This window comes from Neofelis nebulosa, chromosome 2 (assembly GCF_028018385.1).
Source record: "Neofelis nebulosa isolate mNeoNeb1 chromosome 2, mNeoNeb1.pri, whole genome shotgun sequence".
Classification (NCBI taxonomy): domain Eukaryota; kingdom Metazoa; phylum Chordata; class Mammalia; order Carnivora; family Felidae; genus Neofelis; species Neofelis nebulosa.
The window spans coordinates 113,500,672-113,511,924 of NC_080783.1; the positions used below are offsets into that span (position 1 = coordinate 113,500,672).

Sequence of the window (11,253 nt, forward strand, 5' to 3'; positions counted from 1 at the left end):
TCTGGGGTCTGCTGCCTTAGCTTTATATTTGGTATGTCCAGTTGACTTCACACAGCCCAGTCATATGTGAACTGGTGTCAACAGGCAGAGTGGTCCGGTCAAAGCAGAACACCAGAAGTCAAGAAAAGGTGAGATAAATTTAACTCCATAAAAATAAAAATCTGAGTGACAAAATAAAAAGTCAAAAAGATAAAAGATTAAGAGAAAACACAGGGTGCCTGGGTGGCTCAGTCGGTTAAGTGTCTGACTTTGACTCAGGTCATGATCTCAAGGTTCATGAGTTCAAGCCCCAAACTGGACTCTCTGCTGTCAGCTCTCTGCCCCTCCCAGCCCCCCATCTGTCTCCTTCCCTCCCTCCCTCTCTCTCAAAAATAAATAAACTTTAAAAAAGGAAAAAAAAAAAAAAACATTTACAATTATATGGCAGCAACAAGCTAATTTCCTGCATGTACAAAACTCACATATAACAAATGATTACATCAGGCAGTTCACAAAAAAAAAAAACATAAATGAGCAATAAATTTGTAAGTCATTCAATTTATCTCTCAATTCAAGAGACAAAATTCAAAACACAAGTTAACAATATTACCTATCAGATGGGCACAAATGAAAAACACTATTATATCCAGAAAGGAGTATGTATGATGGCAGGAACAAAAAATGTTGCAAACTTTTGGGAGGAAACTTTGACAACATCTATCAAAATTTTAAATGTTCATAAACTCTGACCCAGCGATTTCACCATTACTAGGATTATACCTCATTGATACATGTGCAGAGGTTCACCAACATATCTGCGTATTTGTGGTAATATCGCTTATACTGGAAAGAACTAGCTCCAATCAAAGTGCCCCACATCAGAAGACCACTCAAAGGATACACGCCCTCCACACATATGACAGATCATTTCGCAGATGTTTAAAAGGGGGTAGAACAGTATGTGCTGATACCTGCGTAATTGTTTTGTGGAAGGAAATCGAAGAAACTGCTAAGGATGTGTATCTGAAGAGAGGAGAGAGGCAATGCTGGGTATGTATCAGAAAAGTGACTATTCAGGGGCGCCTGGGTGGCGCAGTCGGTTAAGCGTCCGACTTCAGCCAGGTCACGATCTCGCGGTCCGTGAGTTCGAGCCCCGCGTCAGGCTCTGGGCTGATGGCTCGGGAGCCTGGAGCCTGTTTCCAATTCTGTGTCTCCCTCTCTCTCTGCCCCTCCCCCGTTCATGCTCTGTCTCTGTCCCAAAAATAAATAAAAAACGTTGAAAAAAAAAAATTAAAAAAAAAAATCTCTTAAAAAAAAAGAAAAGTGACTATTCAGTCCTATTACACCTTTTTTGTGATATTTCAAGCCCCCAATGCAGGGCTTGAACTAACTAATGAGATCAAGAGTGGGACGTTCGAGCAACTGAATCACCCAGCAACTTCTATCCTTTTTTTTTAATCAACAGATTTTAGAGGCGCCTGGCTGGCTCAGTTGGTAAAGCAACTCTTGATCTCACGTGGTAGTGCAACTCTTGATCTCACATCATGAGTTTGAGCCTCGTGTTGGGCATGAAGATTACTTAAAAAATTTTTTTAATTAAAAAAATAGATTTTTTTTGGAGGCTGAAATTATGGGCCACTTTGGTTCTCTACTTTAGCATTTTTAGGTATTCTCTTTAAGGGTTAGTTAGCAAAACAGAGCAAAAGCCCAAGTAGGCACCTGAAAAGAACAAATTAGTCTCCCCACCTTTAATTTTTCCCACATCTAAGTACGGCTAAATTCTCCCCTCTCCAAACCTTTGCAAAAAGAGCTCCACAAGCTTGGTTCATCCTATACTCCAGCATCTCCAAAATCTCATACTCTAAAGGTTCTTAATGTCCTTGCAATTTCTGCCAACTCATGCTATCTGTCCTCACCAAGAAAGGAAGTTTTCCATCTTTCCCCATTTTTCTCCCATATATTTAGATGCTCAAACAGTCCCAGGTGAATGAGAATCAGAAAGGCAATGTCTCCCCCTTTCCCCCAGTGGATATGCAGGTGCACTGGCAGGGAAACCCACCCTAATCCAAGGCTCTCTGTTAGGCAAAATGAACGTTTTTTTTTTTATTATTTAAACTGGGTTGAACTGGTTTCCTAAAACTTGGAACCTAAAACATCCTAAAATAATCATTTAGTTCCAAACGGACACCACCATATTTTCATCCAACACATATCCTTTGAGTGCTAATATGTTCCCAGCCTGTGGTAGGCACTAAGGACACAGCAGGGACCAAGCCAAAGTCCCCGTTTTTACGTACTTATACTTTAGTAAAAGCAACAGGTCAAACTTATAAATTAAACAGATGGGTGATGCAATGTTATAGACAGCATTACATCTCGAACAGCTGTGTTATTACCCCAGCACATCAAACCACATTCACTCATGCCAAATCCTAGGTAATTATAGTAAAGTGTCTACCATCGTAACATGAATTCTTGGTCTGTATTTCATGTGAAAAAGAAAATATCTGGGAATAGGCCAAAAATTACTAGCAGGTATTGGGAGCTACCAAGTCACAATACGATTATTATAAAACTTGGCTGCAAAGTTGTCCTACAACTTTGCTGGTACTTCAACAGCTGGTGGTTGTGTAAAACTGTGGAGCAATAGAAAGATATTTCCAGGGGCGCCTGGGTGGCGCAGTCGGTTAAGCGTCCGACTTCAGCCAGGTCACGATCTCGCGGTCCGTGAGTTCGAGCCCCGCGTCAGGCTCTGGGCTGATGGCTCAGAGCCTGGAGCCTGTTTCCGATTCTGTGTCTCCCTCTCTCTCTGCCCCTTCCCCGTTCATGCTCTGTCTCTCTCTGTCCCAAAAATAAATAAAAAACGTTGAAAAAAAAAAAAATTTAAAAAAAAAAAAAAAAAAGAAAGATGTTTCCTGAACTTTTCTGGTAACTTTTTTCTATTCTCAAATGATTCTTGATATCATTTTGACTCTATTTGCTGTCATTCATAATAGTCAAAATGTCAGACTGATGTTAACACTGGTAAGAACACCTTCATTGGGGCACCTGATTGGCTCAGTCAGTCAGGCATCTGACGCAGATTTCAGCTCAGGTCGTGATCATCATAAGGTTCATGGGATCAAGCCCCGAATCGGGCTCTGCGCTGACATTGCGGAGCCTGCTTGGGATTCTCTCCCTCTCTGAAATCCCCTATTTGCGTGCCTGCTCTCTCTCCCTTTCTCTCTCAAAATAAATAAACATTACAACAAAAAAAACAAAAAAAAACTTTCATTTACTCAAAGGTCTTTTAAGAAACTGAGTCCAACAATTTTACATACCTGTAAAACCATTAACAATGCTAGCACCCCTGAAAATAGAGGGTCAAAAATGAAGTTCCAAATAAAACCTTAAAAACCTTGAGATTTCCTATTATCTACCAACTGCATGGGTCAACATCTGAGTTACTCATGTTCTCTTTGGTACTGCCTTGGCGTAAGCCTGGGTTTTACTTTTCAGGTATCTGGCACTCAAGGTATGTCAACAATAGGAATCTGATCAGCTGACTTGGGAATCAATTTCAGGCCATCTGAATAAAAATTCAAAAAGGAAAAAAAAACAACTTCTACATCAAGGGGACATCGTAAACATACCTTTGGTGTGCTTATGTAAAATAATTCAAAACCATTAGAGAAAGAGAAAACTATTATAACAAGGTCTAAAGAAACTGGAATTATCAACAGAAACTCGTGACTTTTTGAAAGGGTAATTCTGTGGACTCAAGTAGCTTCTTATCTGGTATCATCCTGTCTATCTTTAGTCATTATGTGGGACAATCTCACATGCACCCCATGTCCAGATTTTTATCTCTGATACTGGTCTTCTCAAAAAGGAGTCTGTGCTCCTTGAAAATCAGCTGGTTACAATTTAGGGACAGGAAACCGCAAGTTGTGCCTACTGTCAAAAAGCAAAGACACGCGGCACCTGGGTGGCTCAGTCAGTCATGATTTCAGCTCAGGCCATGATCCCAGAATTGTGGGATCAAGCCCGGCATCAGGCTCTGCGCTGAGCATGGAGCCTGCTTAAGATTCATATCCTCTCTCTCTCTCCCTCTCTCTCTCTCTCTCTCTCTCTGTCTCTCTCTCTCTCTTTCTCCCCCTCCCTCCCTCCCTCCCTCTCACACTCTCTCTCCCTCCCTCTCTCTCCCTCCCTCTCTCCCCGCCCCCACCCTCTCACCTGCTCATGCACACTGTCTCTACAAATAAAAATGTAAATTAAACTTTAAAAAATTAAAGACGGTTTCAGGAAGGAATGTCTTTAGAAAGGATTAAAAAAAAACCAACCAGCTGAAGGAAGAGCATCTAATAATGCCAAATCGAAAACAATAATTATAGTTCATTAGAACCAACTGAGGATGAAAGGCATCCTAAGAATAAAATGATGACTAAAACCATATACACTGCTATAGAATGTGTTAGAGAAAGCACACAACTTCCGATGTGAGTTTGGATTTCACCCAACTGGGGGCCCAGGGGAGGGGGGTGTTAAAAGAAAGTTTAAACACTCTGACTTGTATAATACCTTCTCCTCACTTGATAATTCAAATGGTTATTATGGTAATAATAAGGGGTATTTGTTGTGTTTACCAAGATGCCACAATTTCTTTTTTAAGACAAAAAGTCTAGACTTCTGAGTTAAGGACTCAAGTGTATAAAACTTAGCGGTAGAAAAGACTGTAGGAATAGACTTCAAACCAGCCTAAAACTTAAACCACTGGAGAGCAGGACTTTTAGGAAACAAACCTGGAATTCACACCCGCAGGAATACACTGAGTCCGGTTACTTGTACTTGCTGGGCAGGCACTCACAAGCCAGTCTCCAGAAAAGTCAAAAAGAAGAAAATATTAAAGCCCCATGATAATGAAAGCCTCCTCAAGCACCCTGTGGGATCTTCACTCTAGTCAGGCAATATCATCCACACAGCACATCTTAGGGGGACTGAGGCAAGGGCATTTTGCCATCTAGCAGACACAGCAAGGTGGGCACTCAACTGAAGGCAGGAAAACAAGTTCTTTATCTTCACTGAAGAGATGTGTATCCTTTGTGACTACTAGCCTCTTCTGTCAGGCACCAGTTTGTTATCACCAGCACCATATGCAGCATATTGCCTCATCAGCCTTAGTCTCAGCCTCCAGCAGCAAGAGCAACCTTGCCTCTGGCTCCCAACCCATAAGCAACATGTATGTAACACAATACAGACTCTCCACACTATGCCCTATAAAGAAGATAAACCAAGGGCAACAAGTTCTTAAATAAGCAGTTGCCAGTACCTGGCTCCTTAAATGACCCACCTCACCTAAGCTGGACCACAGCTGTATCTGTCTAGAATCCATACCCTGCCAAGCTCCTGAACCCTGACCAGAACAGAGGAGACACTGTCACTCAGTCCACCTGCCTTCAGCCTTACAGAGCACTCACATGTCACTGCCTGAAAGAGGTATCCTACTATTCATTGGCCTAGGCCAATTCCTGATCCTACTAGCCTGCCCTGCCTTGAGAAACAGTGCTGGGGCGGGGGAGGCAGACTTTAAACATCCATTTTTTTTAATTTTTCTTTCTGTGTTAAACAAACCTATTACGGTTATGTAAAATCCGTATTTTTATCACTAAACACTAATTCACAGGAGAGTTATTTTCAAAGAGAGAAGACACACAGTGATATTAAAATGAGAATCCAAGACAAAAGATATACCAATAATGTCAAGATTACCCATGCTAATGACTGCTTTGCTATTTTCAACATTAAAGATGGATTATTAGGAGCATAAACAGCTAACTCTGCTCCCTCCTGAAATGCAACTAAAATGAGTTAAGGGGAAAACAAAGCATAAATCACAGAGAGACCAGCAGCAGAGACAAAAACAGATGACCCATGTTCAAATCCTGACTCACTCACTTATAGATAACTTTGGGCAAGTTATTTAACTTTTCCAAGGCTTAGTTTCTTAGCCCATATAATGAGAATACCAACACCTACTTGATAGATATTTGGAAAACTGGGTGAAAAAACATGTAAATATTTGGCATAGTGCCTGACATTTACTAAAATTCAAGAATTGGTAGCTGCTCATGCAGCAATTACTATCATCACTATTACTTCCTCACTAGCACATGAATAAAATTTGCCCAAAACATTCCAGAAGACAGAAACACATTAGGTGGCTTCTCAAATGGCTTAGAAGACTTAATAAATTAAGATGCTCTTGAAGGTCAAAATTTGAACATATATACACTAGAAGTAAAAACAAAAATCTTGTAGACAAACAAAAAACATCCCTGAATACAGAACCAAATCCATCTTTAAAGGAACAGGAATATTTTTTTGCCTTACTTTGCTGAAGTCCACATCACTTCATAACTTATTTCAACGCTTCACTATTTATATCCTGGAGCAAGATCTACTGCATAAACTAAAACTTATCAGATAAAAGTCCTGCTGTTGGGTCTCAACAGAATAAAACAGAGGCAAACTAGCTGCAAAATACCCACATTACACACATGCCAGAAAACCTATAGGAAGTTTTAAACATAAACCATATTCAACAATTCATATTATTTTTTTAAGTTTATTTATTTTTGAGAAAGAGAGAAAAAGCAAGCATGAGCAGGGGAAAGGTGGGGGGCAGTGGGGAATTCCCACACAGGCTCCATGCTGTCAGCCAGCAGCCCAAGGCAGGGCTTGAGCTCATAAACCATGAGATCATGACCTGAGCCAAAATCAAGAGTTGGACACCTAACCAATGGAGCCACGCAGGTGCCCTTCAACAATTCAAATTATTTTAAATGTGAACTGAAATCATTTTAAAAGCACTGAATCCAAAAGAGATTAATTTAAGAGGTAGAAAGAACATTGCCTTTGGAATCTGTCAGTTCTGAGCTCTGCCTTTTACTAACTGGTATGACTCTGAGCACAATACTAACCCTCCCAAGCTTCACTTTTCTTCTTACCTGTACAACAGGACACTACTAGTTATCTCATAGGGGGTTAGTGTGAGAATTAAATGAGATAATATGCCCAAAGAGCCCTGTAGGTGCTCCAAAACTGAGAACTGCTATAATTACGTTACTATTTTAAGAAATGCAATTTAGAGTTGCGTGTCTACAACTGACTCATTCACAATATCCTGGTTCCTCTAGTTAGCCCTCTCTGTACCTTAACTGTAAAAGTTCCTACCTTATCAAAGGGAGGAAAACTCTGTTCTTCAAAAACAATAGTGTAGGGGAAGGGCCTGGGTGGCTCAGTCAGTAGAGTGTCCAACTTCGGCTCAGGTCATGATCTTGCGGTTCATGGGTCCGAGCCTGCTTAGGATTCCCTATCTCCCTCTCTCTACCCTCCCCAGCTAGAACTCGTCTTTCTCTCTCTCTCTCAAAAAAAAAATAAATAAACCTGGGGCGCCTGGGTGGCGCAGTCGGTTAAGCGTCCGACTTCAGCCAGGTCACGATCTCGCGGTCCGTGAGTTCGAGCCCCGCGTTGGGCTCTGGGCTGATGGCTCGGAGCCTGGAGCCTGTTTCCGATTCTGTGTCTCCCTCTCTCTCTGCCCCTCCCCCGTTCATGCTCTGTCTCTCTCTGTCCAAAAAATAAAAAAAAATAAAAAATAAACCTTAAAAAAAAAAATGATAATGTTAGGGGCACCTGGATGGATCAGGTGGAGCGTGCCACTCTTGACCTCAGGGTGGTAAATTCGAGCCCCATGCTGGGTGTAGAGATAACTTAAAAACAAAATCTTAAAAAAAAAAAAAGTTTTTCTTAATGTATATTTACTTATTTTGAGAAAAACAGAGCATGAGCAGGGTAGCGGCAGAGAGACATAATCCCAAGCAGGCTCCATGCTGTTAGCGCAGAGCCCGATTTAGGGCTCAATCTCATGAACCATAAGGTCATAACCTCAGACAAAATCAAGAGTTGGATGATTGACTGAGACACCCAGGTGCCCCGAAAAAAATTATTTTTCTTTTAAATTATAACCATTTTTTCTTAAGTTTATTTTACTTATTTTAAGAGAATGAGAGAGAGAGAGAACATAGAAGGGGCAAAGAAAGTAGGGGAGAGAGAGAGAGAATCCCAAGCAGGCTCCCACTGTCAATGTGGAGCCCAGGCTCGAACTCACAAACCACGAGATCATGACCTGAATGGAAATCAAGAGTCGGATGTTTAAACAACTGAGCCATCCAGTTGCCCCCCAAAAAAAGTTTTTAAATAACAATAATGTAAAGGCAACAAGAAGTCCCAAGTGTACCCTAAATACAGGGGACAAGAATTGGGTGAGCCATCATCACTCAGAGGTCAGTGTAGCGTTGGCACTACAACCATTGGCAGTAGCAACCACTTCTTAACAAGCCTAATACAAGTACTCATCAAAGGGTAGACAAACTAGACAGATAAGAAAGTTCAACTGTCTGTGCCCATGATCAAATTCAGAAGCAAATATACAACCAATAAAACATGACAGCCCACTTTTTATAACATGTTTAATAGTTTATTTTACTATCTGCAGTTTTTTGTAGAGAGACTAACCATTTTTAATTTCTTTACACATCTAGAAAAAGGAAAAAAGGCAGAGGTAAGGAGAAAGAAACCAAATATTCCTGTAGGGTGGCAAACTGGGAAGCATAGCATAGCTTCTAGGGAGAGTCAGGAAAAACTAGTATCTTCCAGAAGAATAGGACTATCACAACAAGAGTGGTATCTGTTCTTTCTATACCACTGATGCACACATTTCATAAATTCAGTCCTTGAGATTATTAGGAATTTTACTTACAAAATGTACTGACATCATTAAAAATATGCTAGTGAAGAACCTTTGTCAGATTCTGAGTTATTTTCTGCAGCCTCCCTTAGAAAGCATTTACTGAACACTACCTCATCTGCCAGGATGATCCTCCAACATAAGTTGGATTTCTGCCCTCAGAGATCAGATCAGTATGCTGCTGGGGGGGGGGGGGGGGGGAGGGGTGTGAAGAGGAGGAGTCAAGTAAAAAAATCACTACCAGGAAGAGGAAACCCTAGACATTCTCGTTCCCATGTACAGGCTGGCCCTTAGATAACCTGGCTGCACAAGCACATATAGGCAAATATTTTGGTCATTGATTTGTTCAACAAAGACAGCCAAAGTACACAGGCAGCTAAACAGTCCCAGCTCGGCCCTAATTCCCCTCGTGACTTCTGACAACTCACTTCCTGCACTGGCTTTGGTTTCCTCAAAGACCAGGAGACCCTTTCCTCTCTTTAAATACAAGGGAACTGCCTCCGGCAGTGGCTCCACCCCGTCCTAATCAGAGGAGGTACTTAAAAAAAAAAAAATTCTCAGGGACTCGGAGTCAATGGTGTTGGGAATTAATCACTTTGCTCTAGATTTTTTGGTAGTGTGACAGTCGTACCTCATTCCCTCCACTTCCCTGAAAAAAACGGGAACTTACTATTCGTTCATTTACAAAGCCTCTTCTATGTAATTTACTCTACATTTGAGATAAAAACAAAAAACTCTATGTCAACACTAAATAAACCCCCGCTGAGGTCCAGAGTTCCTGATCTGGATGAATGAAAGGATCAGATGTGGAAAAAGTACAACCAAGACCCTAAGACTGCACAGCTAAGAGTAGGTGAAACGAAGCGGGGGCCGAGCGCACCCGCGAGCGCAGAGTTTCAATACCGTTCTGGATTCCTTAAAGAGGGTGCGATCTCCGTGCCGGAGGGGAACGAAAAAGAGCCCAAGTCTCCTCGACCAGACAGCCGGCACTAGGACACCCGAGCTGGAGGAAAGACAGCGGGACGGGTGGGAGCACCTGCGGGGAGCGGAAAGGCAGCGAGCCGGTCGGGAGAAACTGCGGGAAGCGAAACGGCTGCGGGAGAGCTCGGGCGGGGCTGGGAGACTCTAGGGGAGGCTCTGGAGAGGCCAGCACCAGGGAGGGGAGAGGGCGCGGGCCGAGGGCAGTCCCTGCAGAGCGGCGCGGAGTTGGGCGGCTCCAGCCTGGTAGAAGCCGAGGGTGTTCGCTCAGAGGGTCGCGGGGTGGGCGGCTCTAGGGAAGGCTCTGGAGGGGCCGACACGGTGGAAGAGGAGGGCGCGCGCAAATGGACAGCTCTAGCAGAAGCTCTGGTGGGGCCCACAACCAGCAACGGGAGAAAAGAATGTGGGCCGGGGGTCAACTCTGAGGGGCGCCGAGTGGGCGGCGCTAGAGGAGGCTCTGCTGGGACCTACGCCCGGGAGGGCGTCCTCTCGGAAGGGTGCGGGGCTGGGCGGCTCAAGGGGAAGCTCAGCAGGGACCGACGCTAGGGAAGGGGAGGGCGCGCAGAGCGGGGCAACTCTGGCAGAGGCTCTGCAAGGACCGACACTGGAGAGGGGCGGGACGCTAGCCGAGAGGGGGTCTTCTCGGAGGAGTACTGGGCTGAGCCCCAAGAGAGGCTCCAAAGGGACCAACTCCGGGGGATGGGGAGAAGAAGGGGCGCAGGCAGGTGGGTCTGGCTCGGGCTCGCCGGAACCAGACAGGGACATTTACCTGCGAACTATCGGGCCGCCGCCGCGGAGCACAGAAGCAGGGTGACAGAGCGCAAGGACACCGCTGAGGCTCTCTGGCTGCAAATGCCCCACGCCTGCGTCCTGGCCGCCGTCCAACGTCACACCGCCGTGGCGCATGCGCCTGGCCGCGCGGGGCATGCCTGGAATGGTCTTGGGGGCTACGGCGGAGCCTGGGTATTAGCGGGGAGGGGAGAGGAGGAGAGGGGAGGGGAGCAGAGAGGAGGGCAGGGGAAAGGAGAGCTGGAGAGGGAGGGGAGGGGGCTGGGACATCCTCAGTTCTGCTGGAGTGGAGGGAGGCTTACTTTTCAACTGAAAAGGAACTGTTTGCACCCTGATCTTGCATCTAAATATAACCCTCCAATAAAAAGAGCCATGTCTCCTTAAAGAAATGAGTGGCTCTCTAGAGGTGGGGCAGGAAAAGTACAACCTAGAGTCTGGAGCTTCATGTAGCGCCAGAAGTAAGGAATGCTCAAAAAATAAACCGTGGAGGCGTGTCATAAGATACAGAAGTCAACCTGAAAGAGCTCTCCATGGCCAAATCTGGAACAATTTGAGCAGCAAAATAAGTTATATATTATTGGATTATAACTTACAGTGTAAAACAAGCCCTTCTTTTGTAAATAAATGATTAAATAAATTAATGGGGAGAAGAGAAAAGGTTTTTTTTGTAGAGGAATTCTAATCATCCCCCATTCTGAGGGGCTATTAATCTCCACCCACCC

General features: G+C 43.9%; 1 protein-coding gene across 3 annotated transcripts in view; it reads right to left on the reverse strand.

The window, feature by feature from the left end:
• The window catches only part of PLEKHB2 (pleckstrin homology domain containing B2), a 43,398-nt gene extending 32,761 nt beyond the window's left edge, over nt 1-10,637 (reverse strand). Inside the window, exon 1 of one of the 3 annotated variants that reach the window (XM_058715675.1) lies at nt 10,512-10,637. The gene's annotated coding sequence lies outside the window, so the exon portion shown is untranslated. The remainder of the gene's footprint in view (nt 1-10,511) is intronic. The other 2 variants (XM_058715674.1, XM_058715677.1) reach the window with 2 other exon arrangements.
• Between the last annotated feature and the right edge of the window lie 616 nt (nt 10,638-11,253).